The sequence below is a fragment of the Euprymna scolopes genome, chromosome 5 (assembly GCF_053919585.1).
Source record: "Euprymna scolopes isolate OS-2025 chromosome 5, ASM5391958v1, whole genome shotgun sequence".
NCBI classification, from domain to species: Eukaryota; Metazoa; Mollusca; class Cephalopoda; order Sepiida; family Sepiolidae; genus Euprymna; species Euprymna scolopes.
The window spans coordinates 152,044,912-152,061,347 of record NC_136486.1 but is presented as its reverse complement, the minus strand read 5'-3'; positions in this window follow the sequence as shown (position 1 = coordinate 152,061,347).

Sequence of the window (16,436 nt, the reverse complement as noted above, 5' to 3'; positions counted from 1 at the left end):
GATAATTACATGTAAAAACATTCATTAAATTATTTAAAGCACGCACCTATACATGATATATATATATATATATATATATATATATATATATATATATATATATATATATATATATAAGGTAAGATGCATATATATGTTAGATTTTAGATTTAACAAATGTATTTACAATCTATTGCTCGAAGGTTATAACTTAAAACTTGCATGTTTTGCGAGATTTCTCTTTTTATTCAAGAGTTTTGTTACTCTGTTACATACTACTTAGTGTTTCGTAGTTGCAGTCGGGAAAACTTTAAGGAGTTTGAAGCCTCGTGGTTGGACACGTAAGAATCTTAGGATTCAGAGTTGGATACTGGTGTTTTAATCTTCCATGAAACAATAGACAATCAGAACATTAGAAGACTTTAAAATACGGATGCGGGGCTGAAATTTACGTAATCCTTGGAGTCAGAGAAAACTATATACCTTCCGAATCCTGAACTCGGATATTCCCTATATATTCCATGGCACTATGTCACCGTAAGTGTTTTTGTTGAATAGTGAACACACTTAAATAGTTTCTATATGTATATGTTGGTAACAATATTTAAGAGCACAAAACTAAAGCAAGTGAACGGATATGTTTCTATTAAAATAAATCATAATTGAGAAGCACTAACATATAACATTTCTAAAGTCCATTCTTATGTTATATAAGTTAATTAATGCCAATAAATATTTGTATTTATACATTGTCGTGTCTGAAACTGATAAATTAATTCTAGCATAATATATTTTGTGTGATTGTGGCTTTAAGAGAAGAATACATATTCCATTACTCACGCCTGCCAATATCCAGTATCTTTATATAGCCACCATTCACCCATGCAAAAAAAAAGAGTTATCAATCTAATAGACTCCGCAATATATATCAAGCTAACACCCTGTCTTATCACTGTTCCTGTGTTGGTTTTGCAAGTACTTGAATGGGATGTACAAGAAACAGCACTTGTGCTCTATCTACATAAATACGCTGACTAATCTCCAACTCCTTCTAGAGATTATTTCCTGCATAAAAAAGCGTTATACTCTAACAGTTTCTTTTTACGAACTGCTACATTTTAGGATTCTCTCTTTGTTACTTGCACTAACTGCAATCACTTGTGCCCCCACGACGTGAGCACCCTCGACAAACCCGACAGGCTGCTAAATCCCACCCGAAAATGTAGAGATCCTTATATGTAAAAGATCTTTTTACTCAAATAGTGTATTTCTCAGAACCGCTAGACTCTGGAATTCCATGCCAGGTTCCTGCTTCCCCAACAGTACTGACGTGCAGAAGTTCAAGTGTAACGTGAACCGACATCTTTCTGCCCAAATCCCTACATAGTACCCCAGTAGTTGTTTCCCCTGATAGTAGCCCCCTACACCAAAGTGGCAATTTGCCTTGTTTGGGGTGAAAATGTAATAAAAAAAATAATTGTGCCAGCGTGCAGAAATTTAAATATAATGCAAACCGACATCATAGTGCTCAACTACTTAGATAATGTGGCAATATGCCTTGCTTTGATGATTGTTTTTGATATACGGCATAATCATATTGACACACCGGTTCTCGTCAAATCACCGAAGTTAAGCAATATATATATATATATATATATATATGTATATATATATATATATATGTGTGTGTGTGTGTGTATATATATATATATATATATATATATGACAACTGGAAATAATGCAGAGATAAGCGGGGAGCACATTCAGCACCGAGAATATATATATACGCCCATATGAACACACACTTGCCACTGTTATTTAACAATGTCGACTTATGAGAGGTGTAATTGGAGATTGAACACCTCTTGCTACAAACATTTAATACGCAGGCACCCTTACAGTGGGTATCAATAGTCTGTCAATTAAGTAGGAGTTATTACCGTTTTACTTTGATGACTATGAAAAAAAAGAAAAGTATAACGCACACGCCAAGTGAGAAGAGCATTTAACTCGTGTTATTTGTTTGCTCTTCAATCTTGTGTCGTACTTAGAAACCTGGTTATGTAAAGTTTTCTGATATGATTTACTAAGGAATATCAACATTTAAATGCTTATGAAGCCACTCCAGAATAATCCTTAATGAGTCCCTTATGTATGCTATGTGACAATACGCTGATAATGACTGGTAACGATGATTGACACTCGGGACAATTTTTATTGTTTTAGAAAACAGCTTCAGAAAAAAGTTGTTTGTATTAGACTTGAAAATTACTGTGTTGTATGCAGATAGAAAAAAGTTTCGTGATATTCTATTCCTGCGAATGTTTTTTCTAGGACGTTCTATGAAAGAAAATGCTCTTGAAGTTGCGTTTAAATTTATGTACATAGTGGGGAAATAAGAAAATTTTTAACAGTGGGTCCAATTAGGCGAATTTCTGTTGTGAATCTTTTTCCAAGAGGGAAACGCACTCTGAAGTAACGTTTTGCAATTATTATAAAAAATAAATTTGATTGAGCAGAGAAAGGCTAACATAATATATTCTGTGTGGTCGGAGCTCTCAGAGAATAGGACTTACTCCGTTAAATGTCAAAGTCGGTTATGTATTCTTTCAAAATAGTAAAGGGTTCTTTAGACAGAAAACTCTCCAGATTCTGCAATATAACTCAATCATATGGTATAGTTTACTTTTATGAGGTTTAGGATTGCCTCAGGAATTACATACTTTCTGGAGCGGTACAATCATCCGGCCATTTTACTGCGACTCTAGAAACGGCTTCCCATTTCATGTATGAAGTAAAGGTCACCCACAGGAGCTTTAAAAGCAGACGACTTCCTCGGGAAATAGTATTGGTCGTGAAAGTTCAGTTTAGACAAATTTAAAATAGCGATGAAACTTTTTTCCCATTGCACTACGTTGCTGACTTGTTTCATAATAAATATGAAAAACTGAAGACAGATTCACTTCGCAGTTAAGGATTATCAGAACATTATTTATGAGACTTACAAATGCAGCCTGGCGACAGATTTGAAAGGCAAAGACAGATAACTTTGGGGTCTATTTTCTTTTAAGATATCTATTCAAGCCATCGCGTTTTGAAAAGTCGTCGGCTTCCTATAACAGGAATCAAGAATAGAGCATTTGTGAATTTGGACATTTCGCATATAAACACTAGAAAAAGGAGACGCGAGAAACGCGTAAGATTTGATAAATAGCTGGGCTTTGAGAGCGAAAATTTAAATAAGAATTCAAAAGTGATTTTTCTTTTCGCCGTATTCTAAATAAATTGATTCCTTGAATGAATTACAGATATACACTGCGTGTATGTTCAAATTAGGTGTTTGTTTTTTCACGTGATATTCTTGTGAAACATTTAGTTTCGTTTTACACTTGCAGTTGCATAACGTTCTTATTTCTTCCTAACAAATATATGAGATATTTTCATCTAAAGCTGAAGAATAATATAATATTTACTGACACTCCATTTAGTTTACTATACTATCAGGTTGACAAGAAAGTTCTTGCAGTTTTAAACATTTACATTCAGATGAGCATATCTCGGCTAAAACAAAATTTTATTGATCGAAATAAGCACCATCAAAATAAACAGACTTTTGAAAAGGGAAAACGAGTTTATTAATGCCATTAACGTAAAAACCATTTGTTTTGATGGTGAACAAGTTACGAAAGATATTTTTGATATCGCTCAGGTTCCTGGCGTATTTCTCACGCGGAAAGTTGAAGAGATATCTGAAAAAGTGGTATTCGATAAGTGAGAAGTCTGGAAAGTATGGCGGATCAGGCAGAGTTTTGTAGCCCAGTTCGTTCAATGTCTGCACTGTCCGTTTAGCAATGTGTACTAGGACATTGTCGTGGAGGAGAATTAGGCATTTTCTGTTGTCGAATGCTGGGTGTTGCTGTCGGAGTTTGTGATACATTTCATTTTGTTGTTTCGGAGTTTGTGATGCATTTCATTTTATTGTGGTCGAAGTTTGTGATACATTTCATTTTGTTGTTGTCGGAGTTTGTGATACATTTCATTTTGTTGTTGTCGAAGTTTGTGATGCATTGCATTTTGTTGTTGTCGAAGTTTGTGATGCATTGCATTTTGTTGTTATCGACGTTTGTGATGCATTGCATTTTGTTGTTGTCGACGTTTGTGATACATTTGCTTTTGTTGTTGTCGAAGTTTGTGATGCATTGCATTTTGTTGTTGTCGACGTTTGTGATGCATTGCATTTTGTTGTTGTCGACGTTTGTGATGCATTGCATTTTGTTGTGTTCGGAGTTTGTGATACATTTCATTTTGTTGTTGTCGACGTTTGTGATGCATTGCATCTTGTTGTTGTCGGAGTTTGTGATACATTTCATTTTGTTGTTGTCGAAGTTTGTGATGCATTGCATTTTGTTGTTGTCGAAGTTTGTGATGCATTGTATTTTGTTGTTGTCGACGTTTGTGGTGCATTTCATTTTGTTGTTGTCGGAGTTTGTGATACATTTCATTTTGTTGTTGTCGAAGTTTGTAATGCATTGCATTTTGTTGTTGTCGAAGTTTGTGATCCATTGACAGTACTTCTCTGTCGTACTGATTTCGCCTGCACTCTTAAAAACTGTAATTGATGAGACCGATCGCAGACCGCCAAACCCTCAGCATGATTTTCTTTTTGTGCAACTCCGGATTCAATTAATGTCGTGAAGATTCGTCGGTTTCATACCACTGAGCTGAGCGTCGCCGGTTGTCGTAAAGAATCCACTTTTCATCGCAAGTCACAACCTGGCCGAGAAGCGCGTCGTTCTTGTTGCGCAAAAGAAGCAGAGTGTATAGTTCATAACGGCGTTTATTTTGCTTTATTCGTAAAGTACCCATTAATCAGTTTATCTTTTTCTTTTCAATCTTTTTCAAGCGGTTAAAAATTCCGCAAAAACATTCTTGTATACCTAATATTTCAGAATCATGTACGAACTTTCAATGTTCAATTAAAGAGCAGCAGTGTAGTATATGTTACATTCTCACGATACCATCCTACCAAACATTAAATACTGGGGGGTAGACTAGTATCTGTTTTGGTTGTTATTATTGCATATTTTCTGGGCATTTCCTTGTTTCTGAAGAGGAAAAGTGCTGTACATTTTAATTCGTCAGAATGATATGAAACCAGGAAGAAATACGTTATCACTGTATTGTATCTGGTATAAGGTTAACATCTTTGGAGATATTATTTACTTATTGGGAGTATAATAAAAAATATGAAAAATAAAAATCTATAAACGGAATTTTCTTTCACTCGATAGTGCATTACAATCGTGCTATTTCTATCCACACTGTCATACATAAGGATTGAAACATTTTTTTTTTTGCATTCAATGTTCTGTTAGATTTATGTAATAAATAGATTTTATTAGCTGTGTGCAAGACCTGGATAAACGCCAACACTGATGTATCTCTTTATTCAATATATTTTATGCCGGCCGTTGTTACAGATTGACCGAAAACGTTAAATTGGATTGATATTGTTGATCTCTGACATAAAAATAACTACATTCGCATTGATTACTTTATTGGGCTTCGATTTTTCTATATTTTATAGTATCTTGCTTCGATCCTTCAAGCAATCAATATTGCTGAACTGAAGCTAAGCGTGCATTTACATATATATATATATATATATATATATATATATATATATATATATATATATATATATCTTGATCACAGAAACCAGCAAGTTTTGGATGAAGAGATTTAGAAGGCTATGATAATGCGAGGAATGGGATGTAGTAAGTGTTGAAGAAGAAAGAGGAAACAAATAATAACTTTCAAATCAATAATATATATATATATATATATATATATATATATACAATATATATATATATATATATATATATTCAACTATGATCTACTGTGTGTAACAATTTTCCCTGATATATTCAAATGATAGATGTAAATAATCTATTCAAAGCGTACTGTCCCAAAATATATTATGGAAAATTGTTACACACAGTACACGCCTTTAAGTAAAATACTGAGACTTAGCACAATGATATATATATGTGTTCCAATATTTTCTTCATCTTACCATTTATTCCTTTCAACAAAAACAAGAAATGGTGAGATGAATTAAAAATTGATAGTTGAAATATATCTGTTTTGTCATCAATTTGTTTATGCTCTGCTGTTTAATTTAACATACATCAAGCTTCTTAAATAAATAGTATGCTTTCTGTTGTTAAACTGAAATTAATTCAGATATCTCAGCATTCTTTTCTTGACAGGTTAGTGTAGTATCTATTTTGTTATCAGGGAACGTTCCTCCCAATATATTGATAATATTGTCATATAAATATTTCTGCTCCGATTCATGCATCTTGTATTTCTCGGTCTTATATTGCATTCCTTGATCACAGAATCCAGAAAGTTTTAGATTAATGATTTGCCTCGAGTCCGTGGTCAGTGACAGACAAAGTATCACAGCAAGAAATCATGAACAGAGCTATAGCATGCCAGTCGGTCAATTTATGTACAAGATGTCAATGATAATCGTATTAAGCAGCAAAATGTCACAATAGAAATTTACACTGAAAATATCAAGTGTTTTTGCCTTGTTGTCACATTTTGAAGGGGTGTGTGTAGTTTAGGACCGAAGTTCGACAGGAATTCTCATTGTTGTCTACTTTATCCAGCAGTAGAGAAATGTTTCGCGCAAAATGTGAATACTGTAATCGGATCATATTGGTGCAGATTAAGGAAAGACCAGTCACTCCAATCTAATCACTAATTCAAGCAATTTGATTGGTGAATTCGGTGCCTTGCACTATCATCTTCTGATCTTGTGTTTAATGCAAACACCATCGACAATGAACAAGGCTTATCTTTCATCATGGAGTTCCCAACGTTCTCCTGTAGTTTTGACACTACAATTCCAATATCTCTAATATTTTTTTTATTATCGCAACTCTTAATATTTAGAAAGGAAGTAAAACGTTTACTTTAGATTTGAATTTTCTATTTTGCAGAAAATACCCGGTCCACAAACCGGTAATAGTATGTTCAGACAAAGGTCGTAGTTTTGGAGACAATCGTTTTATTGAATCTATGTCAATGTTAATAGTACCAAGCATCTAATGACCTCGTAAGTGTCGATTCTGAGAATTATAATTACCTTTTCCCCATAAAATATATCGTTTGTTACAATAAATATTTTTTCAGTATTACTTTCTGACGTTGTGTTAATAACTTATAAAGGTTTAACAGTTTGAACTGTATGTTTTGATGAAGTCACCTATTAAATTTGAAACTAGACATAAATTCGACTTTTTTATATATTTTTATATATTGAGAATTAACTAGGTAGGAACTTAAATAAGTCTGATATAATATTTCTCACAATCTACGCGAGATATTAAATTTTTGTAAACATTTGAACTTACTAAAGACGCTATATATATATATATATATATATATATATATATATATATATATATATATATCATTTTTTCTAATAATTCTATTTTCGATCCTTTCCAACTACCGAATAACAGTCGTCCTTTCTGGCGGAATCTGGCTGATATAATCACCATATTTATCATAAGTCCGAGTATTTTCAACCCTTCAGGATTTATCGCCAGGGATAAGTTAATTTAACTGGTTTTGAACAATTAATATGTTTTTTCTCTTCATTGGCTTTTTTTTCATTGGTTAAAATTTATAGGCTCCTTTTTTCATTGGCTAACATTCATTGGCTTTTTTCATTGGTTAAAATTGGTTAATTATTAATCCTTTTTATTGGTTAAAATTAATAGCATCCTGAAATGTTTGCAAAGCTAATATAATAAATAGCTCTAAAAACACTCCAGGATGTTTATACTATCGATAAAGCTTCTTTTATTAATAGTTGTTTTTTTTTTAGATTTTATTAGTAATGCTTCTATTTCAAGTTTTCGTTTATTATTGGTTTGTTCGAGTATAGATGTGCTGTCGACTAAAATTTTTCTAAATTGGGACAGAGGACAGGAATGTTGGTTAGTCAGGTGGTTAAATGTAGCGCGGTTTTCGGAGTAATGCATCGTAAATATCCTCGACAAAGTGTTTGTAGCTGATTTTATATACTTTACAGTCGGACGTCTTTTTCTCTAATAAGGATTCGATAGAAAACTCAAGCGTAAAGGTAAAATTGAATAATTGCCAGTTAGAAGATGATGAGTCCAATATAGCAGTAGAATTAATTGAATGAATTTTTGTATTCTTGAGTACTACTTTGAATTGGTTGCGATCAGTTATTTTTTATAGCATCGATCAAATCTAATATATGTAAAAACACGTGAAAGAATTTCAAATAAAATCATCAGTTAGGTATTTAATAGGAATTTTTATAGATTTTCGCGCCTATCATAATATCAGATAACTAAAAACTAAGTAGAATTCGGTGAAATTTTTATACGCTATGGATCCCGTAGTAATAAAGCTTTTCTTGTAATAAAATAATAGAAAGTTAGTTTATTTCTGCTTTCGCTAATTTTTTGAAAGTCAAGTTTTTATTATTCAGGGAAATCACGGACTACGTGATATATATGATGGCAGAGGCCGCTGCTCTAGACTTATATGTTATATACAATGAAAGGGCAACACATTTTTATTTTTAATTAAAATATATTTATTGCGACAATTATATGAGCTTTGCCTCAGCTGAGTTTTGTAAACACCTGTCAAGCAAATCTAATGCTGAGATTTGGAGATAGAAAATTGCACCGATTCGATTTTACGTGTTTCCCCTCGAGTACAATTCACGCCTAGTACAAATACCATAAAGGAAAGGGGATAGTGTACCTCGGATTATCACTGCGGGTAAAAAGTTACTAAGGCTTTTGATAATTTGTTGTTTTACAGACTGTACAAATATTATTTCAAAGTGAAACGTAACAGACTAATGCTAATTGTAGTTGACAAGTTGTTAACGAGCATCTCCCCCCTCTCTGGCTTTCTTACTCTTTGGTCCAAATAAAGAGCAGAGTCAGTGGAAAATATCCAACAATGCGACCGCCTAGACAAGATGTATATCTGCAAAGCTGTATCTTTGTCTAACTTGGAAGCAAGTTAATGTCGAGGAGAGACTTTCGAGAAGCAGCAGAAGGGTTGATAGTGTAGTAGAAGAGTACTGGTGCCTGATCTTTCTTGGAAAAGGGGTGAGTCCGGAAAGTGAAAAAAATAAAGATGTACTTCGGACATAATTATTTTTTTTAGTTAGTTAGTTATTAAAAATGTACGGCTTGCCATACATTTTGATAAAAAAGGGATGGAGGAATGTTAACGAGCATCTCTCCCCCCCTCTCTGGCTTTCTTACTCTTTCTATTTTCTCTCTCTGTGTCTCTATAAGAGAATAGAGAAGGAGAGAGGGAGAGAGGGAGAGAGAGAGAGGGAAAGAGAGAGAGGTGAGTAAACGTGGAGGTAGACACGTTTACCAGAACCAAAGGTCAGCTGACCAAATTACGTATGTGTGACGTGGTTGGCTAGATCTGAGAGATTTGATTTGAGCTTTGAAGAAGACGGACGTTTTCCGTGGTCTCCCTCCTCTTAACTCGGGAGGGGGGAGACGAACGCTGACGTGTGTGAAGAAAAACCACACAAGCAGATTTCACTTTACACCTGCTGCAGGACCTCTGGGGAAAGTGAAATAAAAAACTATAAAACCATTTCATCGTCTTGGAGTGATAAATCTTCGTCAAACAGGTATCAAGTCTCCCTCCAGGATGAGAAATTCCCAGATGATCCAACAGCGAGAAGAAACAGAGGTAGGTTCAGAAATTACATGTCACACACACGATTCCCTTTATGATAATCAAACACACAACCATTTATATTAGAGACACGCACACGGAATCTTTCTTATGTTATATAGAAAACGTAAAATGTGCCCCTAAATGAAGAACTCTATATAACATATTCAAATGTAACGAAAGCTCAATTTGGTCCCCCTCAATGATTCAAAATGGCGCCCCAGGATGATAACCCTAGTGAGAACTCAATGATACCAATATATAACATATTCAATTTGGTGCCTTAACTGACCAGACCACCTAGCAAGGGTGGGTTTAAAAGAAAAAAAAGAACTTCGAATCCCACGGGGAAAAAAAGGACGAAAAAAAAGACAAGAAAAACACAATAAAATGTCTGAAAAAAAAAAGAAAAAAAAAAGAAAGAACAGTAGAAAAAAAATACAAATCAACACACACACAACGTAGGGTCCATTAAAACACTAGGCGAATTAGAAAAATATTTAAGAAAAAAAAAGAAAGAAAAAAAAGAAAAGCAATACACACGTACAACCTTTTCACGAAGAAAGAAAAGGAAGACATACAGACACACAGATGTAAAACTTTATATATAGAAAATAGTTGAAAAAAATGTATATCGTATTGGGAATTAGCTCGTTATGAACGAAGAAAAATATCACTTAATGTCAAATTTAGAAGGGAAAACAAAGAATGACTTTATTTTATAAATTTTTAACAACAGCCAGTGAGAAAACCAAAACGAAAAAAAAAAAAAGAAATAGAACATATGACTGTAACGAGCCTTTACCACAAAGATAAACATGTCAATGTTGTTATGAATATTTTGTGTCATTTTCAAACTGTGAACTAAGCGTAACTTTTAAGGAAAAAACAATATGTACTGTTGATGAAAAGACAATGGTCATGTCCTGTAAAATGATTTTTTTTCTTTTTCGCTGATTGTGCGAATTTTTCGTAGGAATTTTTTTTTTTTTTTATGACGTGGTCAAAAGGAGTATCCACGAATCTGTGTTTTGTTATTTGGAATTTTGTTGTTAGTGAGATGGGACTTTGTGATTGCTTATAGGATATTTTTGTATTTTTTAATTTATTATTTTTATGTAATTGATGTGTTGTCAAACGGTATTGGCAGAATTTTCTTGTTCTTTGACATGTATTTTTTTTTCGCAGAATGGTGAGGTGAAATCTTTGCTTGTGGGGTCTATTGAAAGAATGATTAATAAAAGAAAGAACGTGTTGTTAATTAATTAATTAATTAATAATCATAATAGTAATAATAAAATTGGGAAAAAGAGAAAGAAATAAGATTTAAACAGTGTAATAAATAATAATAATAATAATAATAATAATAATAATAATAATAATAATAATAAAAAGTTTCGGAAAAGTCAAAGGTTCAGTCGGTATTAATTTCAATTTTCGAAAAGTAGAATAAATGTTCTATTCGACATGAGTGACGTTTTGACCACATAAGTAAGGTAGAAAAAAAAGGATAAATATAGGGTTAAATAAACTATATGAAGAAATGAAAGAAAAAATTGGGGCGTGAATAGAATTTAATTTCTGTGGCAAGCATGTTAGAATTTTGGAGAGGTGTTGAATTACATGGGTAGTCATTAATTTCATTATTTTCGGGAAATGATTCGAATTTTATTTTTTTATCGTGATTTCTGTTGATTTCGAGTAGAATCAACATGGAGCAAGTTTGAGTACTTCATGTGTGGAAATCCGATGTTTTCCGTGAAGCTATGTGTCTTCAAGGCAGGTTGCGCTTACCGACTTTGAAAAAAAAAGTTTTTTCTAACATAGCAGTAAACGGAATGTATTCTGTCCAGCGTGAGCGGATCTAGTTGTAATCAACTTCAGGGAGCAAATGAAATGCCCTCTGACATGGTGTAAGGGGCAGAGGGGGTGCAATGGCTGACGTGGCCATTATGTTACGAATCGCTCAAGAGAAGATGAATGAAATATGTATGCAAGTACTTAGGAAAATAAAATGTTACCCTATTGTGAATTAAAGGTACCAAAATTAAAAAAAACAAAAACATGCTGGATGAATTTGAATTGGTATTATTAAATTGAATTAATTTGGAATAGATTTGGTTGGTTTAGTTATATTTTAGGGACGTTTAGCGCGTAGTTGCATTTTTTTCATGAGAATTACAAAGCGATTAGGCTGCAGAAAGCAGTTTTTTCTGTTGTTTTATTTTTTTTATAAGCCACGGTATTGTCACAAATTAGAAAATTTGGCAGGGGAAATACTATTTTAGAGTAATGAGTACCCTGTTAAAACAATACTAGTGGTTCCAGTGAGTTGGAAGATGCCACGTAGGCCCAAGCAACGGCAATAAGTCTTGTCCAACAAAAGTCTGGCGTGCGAGGTCGCGATAATTCCTCAGGGTACGGAGCGACTGGACAGTCGGTACCAAGCCTAATCACGGGGAGATAGAAGAAAGGGAAAGATGCAGATTACGTAAGGGACAAGATAGAGCCTTATTATTATTATTTTTTTTTTTAGAGGAATGTGTGAGGGATATCTGGGTTGGAATCTTGGGACTTGCTGGGAATGCGGAAAAATCACAAAGGGAAAGCTACTTAGTTAGAAATCGATGCGAAAGTAAGCTTTGGCGCATTAGTTAGGGAGTGATGATTCCGTATCTTGTCGGGTTCCAGGAACTCAAACAGGCTCCGAGTGAATCAGTGTGAAGGCGTATCTTGGCTTAGACCAACCAAGGGAGTTAGTAGAAGAGCTTTGTGAAGTCCCGAAGTAGTAGATAGAATAGAACAAAGCTCCAGTAATAGGACCACTCAGAGAAAGACGTCAGGGCATTACAGTAAAGGGAAAAAACTGGGACTTAGGCCTATGCTGAAAGTCGAGAACGCGAGTGGGATGGTTGGGTCGGTAGAGAATCAGACTTTTAATCTGAGGGTCAGGGGTTCGAGTCCCCATGCGATAAAGCTACCACCAACATGGAGCATCCGACGTTCTGGTCGTAATTGCGATATGCTGGCCCCATTTCGAAAAAGTGATCGAAAATGGAGTCTCCATTTGTTTGGCCAAGTGGTCCAAATAAAGAGCAGAGTCAGTGGAAAATATCCAACAATGCGACCGCCTAGACAAGATGTATATCTGCAAAGCTGTATCTTTGTCTAACTTGGAAGCAAGTTAATGTCGAGGAGAGACTTTCGAGAAGCAGCAGAAGGGTTGATAGTGTAGTAGAAGAGTACTGGTGCCTGATCTTTCTTGGAAAAGGGGTGAGTCCGGAAAGTGAAAAAAATAAAGATGTACTTCGGACATAATTATTTTTTTTAGTTAGTTAGTTATTAAAAATGTACGGCTTGCCATACATTTTGATAAAAAAGGGATGGAGGAATGTTAACGAGCATCTCTCCCCCCCTCTCTGGCTTTCTTACTCTTTCTATTTTCTCTCTCTGTGTCTCTATAAGAGAATAGAGAAGGAGAGAGGGAGAGAGGGAGAGAGAGAGAGGGAAAGAGAGAGAGGTGAGTAAACGTGGAGGTAGACACGTTTACCAGAACCAAAGGTCAGCTGACCAAATTACGTATGTGTGACGTGGTTGGCTAGATCTGAGAGATTTGATTTGAGCTTTGAAGAAGACGGACGTTTTCCGTGGTCTCCCTCCTCTTAACTCGGGAGGGGGGAGACGAACGCTGACGTGTGTGAAGAAAAACCACACAAGCAGATTTCACTTTACACCTGCTGCAGGACCTCTGGGGAAAGTGAAATAAAAAACTATAAAACCATTTCATCGTCTTGGAGTGATAAATCTTCGTCAAACAGGTATCAAGTCTCCCTCCAGGATGAGAAATTCCCAGATGATCCAACAGCGAGAAGAAACAGAGGTAGGTTCAGAAATTACATGTCACACACACGATTCCCTTTATGATAATCAAACACACAACCATTTATATTAGAGACACGCACACGGAATCTTTCTTATGTTATATAGAAAACGTAAAATGTGCCCCTAAATGAAGAACTCTATATAACATATTAAAATGTAACGAAAGCTCAATTTGGTCCCCCTCAATGATTCAAAATGGCGCCCCAGGATGATAACCCTAGTGAGAACTCAATGATACCAATATATAACAAAGTAAGCGTAATATTATAACAAAACTTCTCTGAAACAGATAAGTGTGGCGGAGAAAGACGAATGATCTTCAAATTTAAGCTTGAAAAAACTGACGAAAATCATATTTCAAATTCATGCATAAAGGACCGATGTTGAAGATAGTATTTCAAATTTAAGCTGGAAATACTGCTATAGAACCAGATACTCATACAATTAATTCGATTTGTTCAAAATTATATTTGAATATACACATATAATTTTCAACAAATCGAATTAAATGTGTGAGTATCTGTTTCTAAATGTGTATATTCAAATTGCGTTTTTAGTGTGGAAAATGCTATTAAAAATGCTATCAAAACTCCACGATTTGACCTTTGAGAACTCCGACAATTTTGGATCTAAATACTTGAGACTTTAGATATAGATTCCTTGGGCATGGATCTAACTTTATAACTTGATTTTAGCCCAAAACAATAAATGTTAAGGGGTCATAATGGGGGTCAAAGTTAAAAAGAAATTGACCTCTGCGGTCTCTACCAAATTACTCAGACAATTTCTGGTCTAAACATTTGAAATTTGACATAAAGGGTATTCTGAGATAGGGCAATATTTTTAATCGATTTGGATCGAAAATGTTTACTTGCCAATATATAAATGTATGTATGTATGTATGTTTGCATGTCTGCCTAAAACTTTCGACAAAGGCGACGGATTTTACCAAGATCAGTATCGTCTTGAAGTTAAACCTTTCAGACGACACATATCGAAAAATTGGCTAAAGACATTAATATCTTAATCTTCAACTTGGCACTTTTCTACAGGGCGGGTCACTTTTACGCTGATATTTTGGAAAGTCATTCTCTCCTTTCGATTGTCTAGCCTTAATTTAAAAATAAGTAACTTTCTGTTTGGCAGTGGTCGTAACAGCAAAGTCAGGTTTTTCTTCTGTTCCTCACCTCCTTCGCGGTAGGTGTTCGAGCCTGGCTTCCTACTACCACATTTTTTTTATTTGCTCAACATGCACATCCAAACACCCGGGCAATGGCGGGCTGAAATGCTTCGGGCGATCGGGTTTCGATCCTGACTTGAGGTAGGTGCTTGTCTAGCAACACTGATGAGTTGTGAAACAGCGAAACAGTACTGTATGTGGATGACTATAATGCTCCCTATCTTAGGTTGAGTATTTGGTAAGTGATATACAATTTACCATTAGCGTATGAAGCGATGCTCTTTGTGTAACCAAATTGAGCTTGGGCAGTGAAATAACAATGTAAAAACATTGTTATTTCACTGCCCGATTCTGGCTTGAGGTAGTTGCCTGTCTAGCCGCACTGATGAGCTGTGAAACAGCGAAACAATACTGTGTGTGGATACATATATATATATATATATATATATATATATATATATTTCCGGAGTTGCTCGGTCGTAAAATACGTATAAATATAATATTTTAATTCATGAAAATTTCGTGTTTAATATTATTATTATTATTATTATTATTATTATTATTATTATTATTATTATAATTCTCTATTAATTATGATATTGTACCCAATATATATGTTCTGGCGGAACTAACCTATGTTACCTACTAATAGACTATTCCAATCCCATTAAATACTGGAAGATTAAGGCAATATCCAGTGGACCAGCCTAGGTCGGTCATCTGCTACGACGAACAATCCATCTACTGTTAATTTTTCAATATATGTTGTTACATTATTGTGGCGTCCTGTTTTTGTGCAACCCTAAACATGGCTATAACAGTCGGATTCCAAACTTACAGAGCTCACTCGAATGTAAAATACCCACAGAATTTAAAAGAACTCACAACAGAAAACTGAATGAAACCAAGCAAGTGTTCGGAAAACGCTGGTGAAATGGAGAAAACAGCAACTCGCAAAAAACTAAATAAGTGTGTGAACATAACAGTGTGAATTGCAAACTTTTGGAAAGCAAGAATAGTTTAATATAGTATCCTTTTTTTCTTTTTGCTTGGTACTGTAACGTCATTTTGGGACACCCATAAATACAAAAAAAGAGAAATACGAATTATTGGTGTTTTTTCTCACATAATTAAATAAGTGTATTAGCGAATGTGTTTTTTTATATTACTAAAAAAGAGGTACATACGGATTTCAGTTTGTTTTTCTTTCGGTCAAGATATTTGTGCTATGACAAGAAATTTGCTTCGAAGGAATATTTAATATTTCTTCTGACATTTATTCTGACTCTTCTATGGTAAAAGACATTTAAAAATTATGAAAACATTTCAAAACTATGATCAATATTCATCTGTAAATTTATTAAAGGAATCAAAATACTGTTTCCTTTCCCTAAGTTGATTTTGCTAATTTCCGTAAATTCAGTATTTTACCCAGCAAACAAAAATAGACGCCTTACAAAGTACATTGGAACAATTATTAAAACTGCAAATTGAACAAAAACAACAATTATTTGAACACTGGAAGTTCTCTGATGAAAGACAACAATTATTTGAACACCAGAAGCGCTCAGATGAAAGACAACAAGAACAACTAATGAGGCTATAGGCCCAGAAATATGAA